Genomic DNA, 16,237 nt, shown 5'->3' with positions numbered 1-16,237 from the left:
AGAAATACAGTCTATAAATTCAAGTCTGTAGAAGGAAACAAAAGAGAATAAAACAAGTTTGATCCCATATAACACAGGAACATGGAGAAAAAGATACAAGAAATATGGTTTTAGAAAACACAGGAAAAGATAGTAGAAATAAGTCAAATATCAGTAAACAAATTCTTCAGTTAAAAGACAGAAATCTCAGATTGTTTTAGAGAATATGCTCAACCATATTCAGCTTATAAGAGACATGCCTTCAACGTAATGATGCAGAAAGATAAAAAAAAGATGTGAAGGAATCTTGTAAACTATAAAGTTATTTCCAAATGGGAAAGACTGTTAGTTATTAAAGTCACATTACTCACCAGGTTATTCCATGATGATCTTTGATTGTTTCTCCCGCTGGAGTGTGAACTTTTTGAGGGCAGAAATCATGCATTTTCAACATTCTATCCTCGTGTCTGACACATAATAGGTTCTGAATAAATGTTTGTTAAATGAACATATGAATAAATGAATGAATGAATGAATGGACAAAATAATAGGTCATCCTTGGATATTGACTATTTTATCAGTGCGTGTGTGGGGGTGGGGGTGTCTTCTTTTCTTGAAGTTGGTCAAGAGTTCCATGGGTATTATTTAGATGTTGTCAATTTTATCTTATTTTTTTGTTGCAGTTATTATGAATATCTTGGTTGTTTTGAAATATATTAGGCCTTTATTTCCCATTTGCTTGCCCTCCTCATTCAACTGGTTCAATGTCACTGATTCTCTTCTTGAAAATCAACTGATGCCAAATACATCAGATTTTGTAAAGTCTGCTTTGTTAGTGTATATTGTATCTTCTTTCAGTCGTTCTTATTTGTGTTGCCCAAGGTTGTGGTTATGATTATTTCTGAAAACAAAAATGTCTCAAGGCAGACACACCCTCGTTTGTAAATAATGGTTGTGTCACTTAAAGAGTATGTACAACTTGGTAACCATTGGAATTAAAACAGCTCCTATCAACGCTCTCTGTGAGGCTAAGAGCAGGGAGGTGTTTGGCTGGGCTCTGTCATGTCCATGCTTGAGCCCCTGGGAGGCTGCCCTATGCCAGCTTCAGGCAGGCGTGTGGAGAATGCAGGGACAGTTCTTGTTCCATCCTCTGGGAAACTAGAGACCAGAAACACTACACGATATGCTATTAATAAAGGACAAAACCACTTGATGGTAATTAATATTATCCTCATGACTAAATATAGGTGTTAGCCAAGTTGTTTGGGCATGTTTGCTTCTTTTGGAGAAAATGTTATCTGGATTTGGCTTTTATCATTTGGCTATATTAAATCCAGCTTTACATTTTTGTGTGTGAAATGCTCTAAGAACATTGCCTCATACCATCAGCCTAATTCCAAATGATCAACGTCGAAGCTGAGACTACGGGACACCAAACATCTGGATATTCGCAAACATTGTTTTTTGACTGAAGTTTTCATTTGTTTGTGCTGATTTGCCAGCCTTCCTTGGGACTTGATTAACAACCATCAACAAACAAACTCCCTAAGTAATCCATAGAGGTATTATTCAAACTCAAGAGTCTCTTCACCAAGAATGAATTGTTTGTATAGAAAAAAGTGACCTAAAATGCTCCATTTCCATGTTCTATATTGAAATCCTCATTGTGCTCGTTTGTGGACTCTGGGTCTGGCTCTGGAGGCGCACAGCTGAGATGGACCCCAGCACCCAGGCAGTAGACCCCTCCATGCACACGCACTACAGCCTGGGCTTGTGACTGGCTCAGTAAAGGCCTGCTCTCGGTACCACGGGCGCAGCCAAGGACTTTCACTGGCAGCATGGACCCAAATGGCAACTCTGAGTTCAGCTGAATTAGACCCTCATCAACAAAGAAAGCAGATCATGGAGCTGCTAGATGACCAATGGTCCCTGTATCTGGGGCTAGGAGGCTTCCCCGGACATAGGACTTCCAGTGCTAAAACTAGAACAATCCTGCGCAGACCGGCATGATTGGTCACCCTAGTGGATCGCTGGCCCTTTGGGGATAGTGGCAAATGTCACGTGGAGCCAGTTTTTGATAACCCAAAGTGCCTTTCCTGCACCACGTCTCCTGTGTTGAGTTTGTTGAATTCCCTTTATAGAAGATGTGTATTACTTCTCTGGTTTTTGAAGCCCTACTGGTTCTTCAAGGTCTGGCTAAAATGTGAAATCTTTGTGAAATCTCCCTCAATCCAATTCTCCAATTCAAACAGACTAGTTCTCTATTTCTGGAACAGGCCCATGGTTCCCTCTGTACTTGTGGAATCTAAAAAGCTCCGAAAATGGAAAGCTTTTATGTAAGTTACTTGGCTGCAAAATCTTACCTTACTGATCTGAGGTTCTTGATAGTTATTTGTCTCACTGATAGGAATATTCATACATTTTTGCTGCATAAATATATTAATGTGTCTGATGACAGAGGGAAACCCAGACTCAGGCGGCTGTTAGTTAATAGATGATATATACACTACATTATCACTCTAGAATCTGAAAAATTCCTACACGCAGGTGGCCCCAAGTTTTCAGATAAGGGATGGTGGACCTGTATCTCTACAAGGGCACTGTTTCACTTGGCTTGTTTATAATTAATTATTTGCATATCTCTGAGCCTCAACTTCCGCATCTATAAAATGAAAATAATAATGTCTGTTCTGACATATAAAAGAAAAAGTGTTGCAAACAAGTAAAAGGCATCATTACTGTTACTTCTCTCATCATCCTTATTCTAATGTGCTTTATATTTTATTTATTTTGAGTCTCTGAAAAAAAAAACACCTTTTTCATGGCTGGTGCTCAGTAAACATCGTGAGACCTGGGTGTAGACATGTGCTCAAAATGACAAGTTCGTGAGTGATTTTCTCGGTGTCCCACCTGGTAAGTCAAATTTAACATTAAATTGGTCTACAACTCGGAGGGGGTTGGGGGTAGAAAAAAAATTGATCTACACTAAATTTCCAGAAAATAGCCAGAATATGGTCACCAAAATATTGCCTCTGCCTTGTTGACTACATGCAGAGCCTGGATCATAATGTATGGAAGTAGATGCTCATGGGGCATCCTTGAACTTGAATAAAGGGAGAATTCAATAGACCCTTGAGAACACAGAGCAATAACGTACATTGTATTTGAGGTTGGTGAGAAGATGGTACAACAGAAGACGAGTTTGTTTGGCATTCAGCATTTAGAAATGAGGTGACTCATTTAGAGAAAAGCAGTCAAAATGGAAATGTGACCAGAACAGTCTTATCCAAATAGTTGGTCTTTAATTCAAATACAATCTACTGCAATCTAAATCATGGGACACTATTTGACCGGTTCAACACAAATGCCAAGATGAAAGAAACTTGGAACAAAATCTCTATGTTTTCAAAGATGGTGATACCTGATATCAGGAAGGCATTGTTCTCACTCCTGAGCAATCTAGAAAAATAATTGTCACCCTTTTAAAGCCTGTTTTTTCATATATGACTAGCAAACATCAGTAGTGTCTTTTTCAAATATAAAGGCATAGTATAGTAATTAGAGTTCAAAGGGACCGTGGAATCTCCTAACTCATGCAGAAATTCCTTCTTTTTTTTTTTTTTAAGATTTTATTTATTTATTCATTTGAGAGAGAGAGAGCACAAGCAGGGGGGGCAGTGGAGGGAGAGGCAGAAGCAGACTCCCCGCTGAGCAGGGAGCCCGATGTGGTACTCAATCCCAGGACCCTGAGATCAGGACCCGAGCTTAACTGACTGAGCCACCCAGGCGTCCCCAGAAATTCCTTCTTTAAAGAACACCCTTCCCAGAGAGTCAGTCACCTTCTACTTGGCTTTGTTTGGGACGGAAGATCATTGCCTCCAGAGGCAACCTTGTTTTCCAGCAATTCTGGTTTTTCGAAAATTATTTCTGACATTGATTCAAAATCTTCCTCATAATTCCTACTCTGTAGTTTCAGTTTCGCCTTCTAGAATGTCTGAGGACCAAATGTGTTATTCTTATGACGACAGTATCAGCTTGGAGTGTTTAGCTGCAATGAACAGAACACCTAACTACCATCGTTAAACAAATAGAAGCTTGTCTTTCTCACAAAGCCAAATATTTGCAGACTGATAGTCCAGCTGGTAGAACTCTCAAGGATACGGGTGCTGTCTGTCTCCTTACACTGTCATTCTTAGCATGTTTTCTGCTGTATCCTCGGGTAGGAAGAAAGAACTAGGCAGTGAAAGGCATGCCATTCAACCCTTTTCTTCTTAAAAGGTAAACAGAAACTTTCCTGAAAGCCTGATTTATCAGACTTCTCCTTAGCCAGAATTGGGTTCATGGTCACCCCTAGACTGGTGGTAGCATATGAGATTACTATGGCTGGTTTAGACGCACCATGCTTCTACTTCCAGGACCTGGGTGGGACCTCTTCTTTCTGAGGTCAAGGGGTCTCTGTGGCAACCTAAACAGACCTGTTTGGTTAGTGGGGAAGAAAGGGGTAGGGTGGGGAGGATGGATGGTGGTAAGGCCATGAGAACAGAACCTGCCACAACCATACTCCAACTATTCAAAGATTGCTCTCATATCTCCTTGTAATTTTCTCTCTGCAAGGTTAAAATGCACTGTTTTTTCCCCTCAATTCTCCTACCTATTTTTGTTGGCCTCCTGTGTATGGCTCTAGTGTGTCCATGGAGCCCAGCTCAGTCTTTCCGATGCGCCTGGCACCAGTGCATAGGACTATCTCTCGTGGACAGACTCTGCATTTTCCATCCACATTGTTGGCTTTTGCGGCAGTCATTTCTTGGGCTGGCTCTTACAGAGTTTGCTGTCAATTCTTAGGTATTGACATAGGAACTGCCCGCAAGTCAGATCATATTCAGTGTCTGTGCAATTGATTAAAAAAAAAAAACCTTAATGAGGCCTACAATGTGCTGATTTGGGGAATGAATGTATTAAAATACAGTAAGGAGTTATTTTGGTTAACTTTAAACAGCTGTTCGCTAATAAAATATGTTTGGAAGACTACGACATGAATTTTATGGAGACTTTTTAAAATTTTCTGAAAAATCCATAGGTAGCATTGATATATTTATTACTGCATATGGATTTAAAAGAAAAACTGTCACCTCTTTATGTTTCTTTTTGCTTTTCCTAAAACACTTTTTTTCTGGGACATTATTGTGTGCTATGACCAAGCCACACCAAATCAATTTGATTTATGCTGTAACAGAGTGGGAAATAGAAAGTAAGGCACAATGACTTTAGTATGTTCAATAATAGGTGTATAATGGAGAACTACTACTTTTGGAAGTATATTATTTCATGAAATTTTAGGAAATATGGAATTCTCATTCTAGGTGCTTTTTGGTCTAAAGCATTTTTATCCAATATAGGATTAGTATGTCTTGAAAAGCAGAAGTGTTAATAGTTATACCGTAACGATCACATTTGGTTTTGTGATACCCAACATATATCCAGTCATCTCTAGGGTTGTCATAAAATATTTATTATCAATGTCAATGACTTCAAGTCACTTTAATTATAGATAGATGAATAGATATAGATAAAGCTACATAAATTAATGACATATAGAATTTGGGTGTAGAATGGGGGATGTTATGAAAGTCTGTATCCAGAATAGGGTCCCAAATATCCAAACCATTACAAATCACAGTTACATATTGTAATATGGTTTTATAAACATTGCAGTTACTCACTCCCATAGTAAGTGTGGGGTCATAAGGCCTGTCAAGAATATGTTCTGAACATTAGAATTTCTTCACAATCTGTAAGAGATTATTCTTATTGAATCTTTAAGAAGCCATAGAGATGGTGACAAGAATATTTATTTCACAGAGCTTATGAAAGCTTTCTAAGCAACCTGGAAAGAACAAAGTTGGCTTCCAAAACCCACATACAAAATTGAAAGAATCATGTGTTTGCAGACTTTTAAAAGTATACTGTTGTTGGAGGAATGTGAACATGATAGTATTCTGTGGGTTATGCCAATGTGTTGAAATGAATATATAAAATAACAAGCTAAAAAAGCCCAGAATTCAAAACAACATGTACGCACTACTTCCTATCATGTAAAATAGATGTGTAACATTAAAAATAGTCAGGGAATGTATAGAGATATAATTAACAGTTTAATGTTGAGTAGGTTCTTTCTGTATTTTTCAAAACTAAGTTACTGGCTCAGTCCAGCTATGGCTGAGTGAGGAGAGTGGCAACTTTTGTCCCTGAGAAACAATTATGAGCATGGACAAAGTGAAAAAACAAACAAGAACCTATTCAGCACTCCAGAACCCAACTAAAGGTTACAATAATCTGAGAAGCATTTACGCTTGAAATGCTGCTAAACATTGTTCGAGAAATGTGGTCCGTCCGTGGCGGTCTGGCCTACAGATGCTCCTGTTTCTCCCTCACTCAAGCGCCACAAGCCCAGTAGACACTGGGGTTCTGCCAGGGCTACATTTTGCCAGGTTGAGTCCTGCCACCTTCTCTACCACAGTCAAAAGAGGCTCACTTGACTTGGTGGTGTTGGTGTTGTTGGTGGAAATAACCATCTCAGAGGCAGGTGGGTGATCATGCGGAGGGCTTCAGTCTGAGGTTGCAGTAGGGGCTGGGACAAACATATTCCTGCCTGAGGCTGCCTGAATGCATGGCAGGACAGGGAAAGGGCTCAAGTCAGCCATAGTGCCCACCAACCCGGAGCCCGTGCACAGATACAGAGGAGACGAAAAAGGGCCCAGTGGAAAGTCATGACTCCGAAGACTCAAAAATGACTTGATCTTTGAATTTTCTGCTCGACCCACACACAAATTCATTGATATAGCACAGGGGCTTACTGGCTTGAGGTAGTTGAGTATGATCTCTCTCTAGTCATTGGATAACCCTTGGTGTGCAAACATAGGAAGCCAGACTTAAAAATAATAAAGAAAATCAATGTAGCCAAAAGTTGTTCTTTGAAAAGAGAGAGAGAGAAAAAAAGACAAAGGCAAACTTATAGTTAGAAAAACAGAAAGAGGACACAAATTTCCAAAATCAGGAATGGAAGAGGGGACACCACTGCTGACCCTATAGAAATGAAAAGAATTATAAGAGGGGCACCTGGGCGGCTTGAGCCATCCAACTCTTGATTTAGGCTCAGGTCACGATCTCAGGGTCATGAGATAGAGCCCTGCGCTCAGGGGGGAGTCTGCTGGAGATCCTCTCTCACTCTCTCCCCCTCTGCCCCTCCTCCTACTTGTGCTCTCTCTCTCTAAAATAAATAAATAAATCTTTTTAAAAATACATATATAAAAGAATTATAAGCAAATATTACAAACAAGTTTATGCCAATAAATTTAAAAAACTTAGATGAGTGAACTTTTGTACTTTGTGTCTTTCAAGGAATTGGTTCCTTTAATCAAACATTTAAGGAAGAAACAATATCACCTATATGCAATGTCTTCCAGCAAAATAGAAGAGGAGGCTCATGTTATGAGGGCAGCATTACCCTGATATCAAACCTAGACAAAAACATAGCAGGAAAAGAGAACTTCAGACCAATATTCTTCATAAACATGGACAAAAACATCCTCAAAATGTTAGCAAATTGAATCCAGTAATGCATTAAAAGAAAAACACATTATGACCAAGTAGGGTTTATCTCAGGAATAAAGGCTCGTTCATTCAATATTTGAAATTCGGTCTGGGTAACCATGATATTAACAGACTAGAGAAGAAAAACCACATGATTATCTTAACAGATGCAAAAACGCATTTGACAAAATTCAATGTCAATTTATATTTTAAAATGTTCAGGAAGTAGAGGGAAATTTCCTTAATTTGATAAACAACCTCAACAAAAAATCCACAGCTAACATACTTAATGGTGAAAGACTGAATGCTTTTCCCCTAAGATGAGGGATAAAGCATCATACTGGAAGTTCTAGCCACCATGGGCAAGGAAAAGAAATAAAAAGCATTCATTTTGGAAAGGAAAAAATAAAACTGTTTCCATTTATAGATGGCATGACTGTCTACATAGAAAGTCATAAGGAATCTTCTAGAAAGTTCCTGGAATTAATTATCAAGTTTAGCAATGTTCACAAATACATGGTTAACATATAAAAACTATCATAAACTAAAGCACTAGCAATGGACACTTGCAAATAGAAACTACAAAAATAAGACCAGTTATAATAGCTTTTAAAAATAAAATACTTAGTTATCAATCTAGCAAAATATATGCAGGTTTGGTATGCTGAAAATGACAAAATATTGATTACAAAATCAACAAAGACCTAAATAAATGGGAAAATATGCTTTGCTCACGGATTAGAAGACATTATTAAGACATTGATTGCCCTTATATTGAATATAGATTTAATGCAATCCCATGCAAAATATCAAAAGGATTTTTGTAGATATAAACAAGTTGGTTCTAAAAATTTTATGGCAAAGGAAAAAAATAACCAAAACAGTTTTGAAAATGAACAAAGTTGGAGGGCTCCCTGAAGACTTACTATAAAACCATAGTCATCAAGAGAGTGTGGCCAAAAGAATAAACATATAGATAAATGGAACAGAATAAGAGTACAGAAATAGGGGGAGCATGGCTGGCGCAGTCAGTAGAGCATGTGACTCTTGATCTCGGGGTCATGTGTTCAAGCCCCACATTGGGCATAGAGTTTACTTAAAAAAAAAAGAATCACACACATATGGTTGGTCAATTGATTTTTGCTGAAGGTGCAAAGCAATTCAATGGAGAAAGGATCCTCTTTTCAACAAATGGTGTTAGAATAATAGGGCATTCATTTATGAAACAAAACTTTGACCTAAACTTCACAACTTTTACAGAAATGAAAATGGATCATACATCTACGTGTAAGACAAAAACCGTAAAACTTTTAGTAGAAAATCTTTGTAACCTCAAGTTAGGCAAAAGTTTTCTAGATATAATAGTAAGACCATGATTGGAAAAGGAAAAAAATTGATAAAATGGACTTCATCAAAATTAAAATCTTTTGCTCTGAGCAAGCCACTGCTAAGAGAATAAAATGACCAGCTACTGACTCGGTGAAAATATTTGAAAATCATGTATCTGATAAAGGACTTGTATCCAGAATACATAGAGAGCTCTCAAAACGCAGTAATAAGGAAACGAACTCTCAATTATATCAATTGGCAAAAAAAATTTTAACACTTCACCAAACAAGATATGTGAATGGTAATTAAGTACATGGAAGGAAGTTCAGTATCATTAGTCATAGGGAAATGCAAATTAACCCATAGTGGGATACCACTACATACTTACTGGAATGGCTGAAAAACTATCAATCAAACAAACCTGACAAGACCAAGTGCTGGTTGAGCATTCAAAGTAAATGGAACTTTCATATATTGCTGGTAGGAATGCAAACTAGAATGGCCATTCTGGAAAAACTGTTTGGCAATTTCTTACAAAGTTAAATATACATTTACCAGATGACCCAGCAATTATACTCTTAGATATTTAACCTATAGTTATAGTCACACAAAAACCTAGACATGAATATTTATAGCAGCACTATTCGTAACAACCAAAAACTAGAAACAAGTCAGATGTCCTTTTTGCTTCTCACCACATTTTTGGTTGTCACAAGTCCTGGCAACTAAGTGCATAGAGACCAGGATGCTGCTAAACATCTTACAATGTTCAGCATGGCCCTCCCCCTCAACAGTGAATTATCCAGCCCCAAATTTCAATAGTGCCTTTGTTGAGAAACCCTGCTTTCAGACACCTGAGAGGACTTGGGCCATATTCAGTAGTGCTTGACAATTTCCTCTGATTCCTTTTTATTGTTCCGTCTTCCTTGCTCGCCCTCATCCTGAATTCCTATTTATTTCTAATGTAGAACTCTTCAGCTATTCCCTTTTTTCTCATCCCCAATGGATTATGTTTTCAGGCTCATACCTCCATCTCAAGAGGTTTAATAAGGTATCTTCCTTAGCAAATACAGTACACTCTGTAAGAGGAATTTTATTGCCATTTGTTAAGATAACAATAATTTTCAGCTTGTTATACACTCACACCCACAGAGTTATACTTGGGATACTACAGTGGATGTGTTTTTGTCACATGCTTTTTTCACTTAATAGAATATCATGAATATTTTCCCATTGCTTACCCAATAGGATGCTGCTTGCCAAATGTTCCTGGTTCTCCCTTCTTTAGGGACGTAATAGGCTCACACCTCCTGATACCCTTGTGATGGGCAGGGCCATGTGCCTAGTTTTATTAAATGAGTTGAGAATGGAATTGACACATAATTTCCAGCCACAGTATTTAATTGCTTATTTGATAACTTTCAGAGCTCTTTATTTCCCTATGGTAACTTGACTAGCAATGTTTGAGATTGGAACTTTTCCATCAGCCTGGATATCTGATGAAAAGAGGCCCTTGTTGATGTGATGTACATGTGGCATGAGAAAGAAATAAACTTCTGTTATTTTAAATCATTGGGACTTTTGGGGGTGTTTATTTCTGCTGTATGACCTAGCCTATCCTGATGGATACATCTGATACCCATTCAGCGCTTATGTTTAGAGGCTTACTTCTCACCATTGGATAAAGGAGACTATATCCAAGATCAAGGGGGTTTGTCTTCTTTGGTCTACCTGAATAATTGCCATCCTATTCTTCTTTCCAGTGGTTAGTTTAGGGGAAGGCATATGACTCTCTTCTGAGGCATAATGGGAGGTCAGCTGGGGACTCCTAAGAAAAGTTTCCCTGATCCTAGATAAGAGACCTGAAGAGACAGTCCTTTGGGCTTCTGGACATTGCTTGTATTTGGATGTGGCACCTGGAACCTTGTTGCCATCCTGAAAGAGTGTAAGAGAACCCCCTAAAGCAAATCTGACCCACTAAGGATGGCAGAGCAGAGTGATGGAAAGAACCTGGGTCTTGATGACATTACTGAGGTCTGGAATCAACCAACCTGAAACTTGTCTTACCTCTATACTTCCTGATATGTGCCATAATAAAAGTCCTTACTTTCAAGTCCATTTCAGTCAGTGTTTTACGTTACTGAAAATATCCAAAGTGATCTATCGTTAAGTTGACTTCGGCAATGTTGATTTAATTGTCTGTAAAGCATGTCTAGACTATATATAATATATTTAGTTAACTTCCTGTGACCTAACGTTTAGGTAGTTTTCGATTTTCAGCCACTATAATATAAAGAGGGTCCCTCACTGCAAATAGTGCCAAATAAAAGTTACAAGCATTTTTCTGCTTCCTAAGAGTGGGAGGCCTGCCTCCCTTTGAACCATATCTTTATTCATTCACCCACTCATTTCTATTTTTTGTGGGAGTCTCCAGATAGAACAGTAATTTAGAACTGACAAGATCCTGGTCCTCATGTAGCTCATAAAAACTTACGTTCCTTTGATTTGGTGAAACCAACCAATGGTGCTTTAGTTAAATAAATGTGAAACTAATTCCCACCCACTGGTTCTTGGAGAAAAGATGACAGCCGATGTACTGGACTGAGAGATGAAGTGTTTTGATTAGAAATATAAAGTAAACATACATTTTAGCATAAAGAGTTATGACTCCAGACTTTGTAACTTCTTAGGGAAATCCACAATTTAAATTACCTATTTCCTCAAATTATTCTGTTGTTTTAAAAACCACTTAATTGAGGTATAATTGACATACGGACACACAACTTGATGTGTTTGGAGAGAGTGTATACACCCATAAAACCATCATCATAATCAGGGACATAAACTTAGGCATCACCTCCAAAAGTTTCTTTCCACCCCAGAAAACAAAACACAATGAGTTATCAATGAATTATCACCTTACACCTGTTAGGATGGCCATATATAGACATGGTGAGGATATAGAAAAAAGGGAACCCTTTTACTCTATTGATGGGAATGCAAAATGGTGCAGCCAATATGGAAAACAATATGGAGGTTCCTCAAAAAATTAAAAATAGAATTATTATTTGATTAAGCAATTCCACTTCTGGGTATATTTCCAAAGGAATTAAAATCCAGATCTTGAAGAGGTATCTGCACTCCCATGTTTATTGCAACATTATTTATCATAGCCAAGATATGGAAACAACCTACATGCCTATCAACAGATGAATGGATGAAGAGAATGTGAGACAGATATATATAATAGAAAAATATTCAGCCTTGCAAAAGAAGGAAATCATGCCATTTGCAAGAACATGGATGGACCTGGAGGACCTTATGCTAAATGAAATAAGTCAGAGAGTCTACGGCCATACCACCCTGACCGCGCCTGATCTCGTCTGAAATAAGTCAGAGAAAGACAAATATTGTGATCTCACTTACATGTGAATATAAAATAGTCAAACTCATGGAAGCTCATAGTACAACGGTGGCAGGGGGAATGGGGAAACGGAGATAGTGGTCAAAGGGTACAAAGTTTCAGTCATGCAGGAGGAATAAGTTCTGGAGAATTACTACTGTTCAATGTAAGGCCTGCGATTAACAATGCTGTATTGTATACTTAAAAATTTGATAACAAGGTAGATCTTATGGTAAGTGCTCTCACCACAAAAGGAAAAAGCAAAATAAAACATAACAAAACATAATAAATTATTATTTCTTTAAAGATTGTATGTTCTTACTGCATATCGTGTAGGAAAAGTTGAGGGCTGGACTGGTAGGAGCAGTGCATCTTGCCTGAGTATATGGGCCTAGAGGGAGAATACTATAAAAATAAGAACTGATTCCTGAGAAGATAGAGATTTAAAAAAAAAAAATAGCTGTCTCCACAAACTTTTTTTTTTCTCATTCTATAAAGATTTGTCATTTTCAAATCCCAGTGAGAGGAACTGGAATAATTTACCAATTTTGTTTGCCATTATGTGCCTTAGAGATACCTCAGGAAAAACTGGTGTCTGATACGACAGAATAACATTTGCAGAATGTAATACTGTGGTGACAGCACCGAGGTTGATTGTTACAGGCATATTAAACTCTTTGAGCATTATACGGTTACATCCTGTTTATACAGGACACTGGTCCAATAACAAAAATAAAGAACAGCAGCTGGAAATTAATCTCATTCAGTGTTCAGAGATAAAAGGGTTAATCATTCATTCCATTATTTTCTGCAGATATGTCCTTTTTTCATACTGAAATCTGATAGCAATTCAATAGGGATGTTTTTCTAAGCTACTACACGAAGAGGATGCTGAAGGCCATTACCCTACAGCATCCTGCATCATAAGGACTATTCCGTTCACCAGTTCCGGCCACTTCCAAAACATACCCAAGAATCCAGTTTTATTTCTGTCCAGAAAGCTGGGTGCCAAGGATCAGATACAAGCACAAGTACATTTAAGCAGCAAGATTACGGTCAACAGACTCTGAAAATGGAAAATGGCAGACATAGCGAGGCCAGAGAAGCCCCAGCCACATCCCCCTTCCAGGCCCAGGGCGGAAGAAGCGTCTACACAAACTTAACGGTGCATTAGCAGCAGCTGTGGTATCACCTGGAACGTGGATATTTGGAGATGGCTCAGCGCTCTGCTTCCTCTTCGCCGCATGCTCTTGGACAAGCCACTCTGAGTCCCCATATCCTCATTAATCAAATGTCGACAAAATGAAAGCATTTACTTCATTGGGTTATTTTGAAAAAATAGCATCATAATGTACGTGAAAAAGCATTATTAACTTGGCAGACATATTGCTTTTAGTTATTGTTTGTTTTGGGGGGTTAGTTAAATGAAAAATACTTTGAAGGTTGAGTTCCCAGACATGTGTTGTAAAAAAGATGTGTCTATTTTTTATTATTCAATAATACATAATCATCTTTGAAAAGGAAAAACACCCAACATGTCCATGCTTACACACCCTCACCCCTCCAACTGCCTGGTGTTTCATTGACACCGTCTTGCCCTTGGCTTCCAAGCAATGGAAGGCAGTGACATTGTACATCCCTTCTTATATGGAACATCATCTATCAGCACTATCCTTAAGCCCTCTTCCCTTGTAATCCTTCTTAGGAAATCCTTTGCTCAGGTTGTATTTTATTCTAGAAATTTGAGCATTTCTTTTACAAATATTTAAATTATTAGTCCATCTGAAGTTAATTTGACATAGGGTGGGAGAGATGTGTCATAGTTTTGCAAATGCTAATCCATTTACAAAATAGATATCTTTGCAAATGGCATTCAACACCATTTATTGAATGACCCTGCCTTTCATCACTGATTTGAGTTGCAAATTTTTCCATATACTAAGCTACTAAATATATTTGAGAAGGCTTTTGGATGAGACATTCCACTGAATTGTCTGTTCTTTGCCCAGTTACTCCCACATATTTTAATTAACTTTATAGAAGCTTTCCTCTCTAATGAGTGAGGCCCTCAACCTTTCTTTTCCATCATCAACTGACTTCCTAGCATGCTTCTTCTTTCTGAAGATCTTTAGAATCTTTTTATATTCACACTCTAGACATTCATGAAAATACAGAAGAATCTCCAAACTCTCAACAACATAAAGATTTAAGGTGACAGACAATATGATACCAGAAGCAGGATGTACGATTTCTAAATTCTAAGGAAATTGGAGCTGTATTTAGAAAACCTCCCATCCACTTGAAAGATCCCCTAGCATTGTGGCTCTGAGTATACACACTTTTATGACTACAATTAATTTGCATTTTATTTTTTTATTTTTATTTTATTTATTTATTTATTTATTTTTAAGATTTTATTTATTTATTTGAGAGAGAGAATGAGAGAGAGAGAGCATGAGAGCAGGGAGGGTCAGAGGGAGAAGCAGACTCCCTGCCGAGCAGGGAGCCCGATGCGGGACTCGATCCTGGGACTCCAGGATCATGACTTGAGCCGAAGGCAGTCACTTAACCAACTGAGCCACCCAGGCGCCCTGCATTTTATTTTTTTCAATGTTGGTTTCCCCGTCAGAGTCTGAGCTCATCTGGGGCAGGGGCTATTTCTTAAATATCTTTTGTACCATCGCACAGAAATGGGGACACAGTAAATGCTCAAAAAACATTTAGAGAATCCATTCATGGTACACAAAACTCTCCTGCTTGGCAATTCCTGGCTGTATTTTTCCAATGTCTTTGCTGGAGGGCAAGGTCCTGGGGGGTGCCCGAGGCTCACCCAGCTCAAAGATGCCTCCCCACCCCCCACCTGGCTCACAGTAAGCACTTGGCAAATGCTGACTCCTTCCATTTCCATGCCCTCTCTTCACTTCCCTCTCCCCATGGCGGGGTATGAAAACCAACGCCTCATGGAATCTGCTAACATTTCCCTAAGAAAACCAGGGTGGCTGCCGGGAGGACGTGACAAGTACAAATGAAAACATGGTTCCAAACTGCAAGAGCTTCCGGGCCCGGGTAGAGACTGACTCCCTGAAATGACCTCATCAAGGCCGGCGTACCCGACCTTATTTTTGTTATAGAGTGCAGAAACGGGACTTTCGGTAGGACTTTGAAGTCTGAAGTCTCTGGAGGACATCAGGAAGTAGGGGCAAGTTGATACCCCTGGGTGAGGAGGCCCGGGAGAGCACATTATTCTTTTGAAGTGGATCTCCCTGGGGTTCATGGTCAGCTTTCCTCTGATGGCTTCTGGGTACCCTACACATGTCAAAGGAAGAACCAAAGGCTTTCTCTTGCACCACAGGATTAACTGGTCAAACTGGGAGACGCTGCTGGAAGACGGCGGACACCCCATGTGGGGGAGGACTTCTCATTCCTGGTCCCTTGAAACTCTGGGAATGTCACATGTAAAGGAGGAAAGAAAGAAAATCGTGTGATTGAGCTCTCTATGGTCTTCTTACATTTTCATAGCAATTGGTGGGGGGGTGAGGGGGGCTTAAGGTTGAACTTAAGAGAATTTCTAAAACCCACCAGAAGTCAAGCCTGAGGCTGGAGACCGTTTGGGGGGTTCTCATGCTTCTGCCGTGGACCCCTTTGCCCAGACACTGCCAGAAGCCCTCCAGGGGACCTCTAGGGCAGAACTCATACGTCCTGGGCACAAAAACTCCCACGCTTCCTTCAGGTGCTCCTTCCCCAAATGCATCCAAACGCCCCCAGCCCGCCGTAGCTGAAGAGGCCAGGCTCTGACCCGGCTGGATCCTTGTCGACCAGGACACTGGGCCCAATCCAGCTTCCTGCTCTGCTAGTTTTCCTGGTGTTTGTTTGCAAAGGAAACCTTGATTGCTCAGCCTATGGGAGAGAATATTCTCTCGGGCTCTTATGGCCTAT

At 39.2% G+C, this 16,237-nt stretch overlaps 1 pseudogene; it reads right to left on the bottom strand.

Annotated features, from left to right (window-relative positions):
- Positions 1-13,176: 13,176 nt before the first annotated feature.
- On the bottom strand, positions 13,177-13,391 carry LOC116642716 (annotated as a pseudogene).
- Positions 13,392-16,237: the final 2,846 nt, after the last annotated feature.

This window comes from Phoca vitulina, unplaced genomic scaffold (genome assembly GCF_004348235.1).
Source record: "Phoca vitulina isolate PV1807 unplaced genomic scaffold, GSC_HSeal_1.0 scaffold24, whole genome shotgun sequence".
In the NCBI taxonomy this organism is placed as follows: domain Eukaryota; kingdom Metazoa; phylum Chordata; class Mammalia; order Carnivora; family Phocidae; genus Phoca; species Phoca vitulina.
Note: the sequence above shows the minus strand (reverse complement) of the source record. Positions and strands in the feature narration are given on the sequence as shown.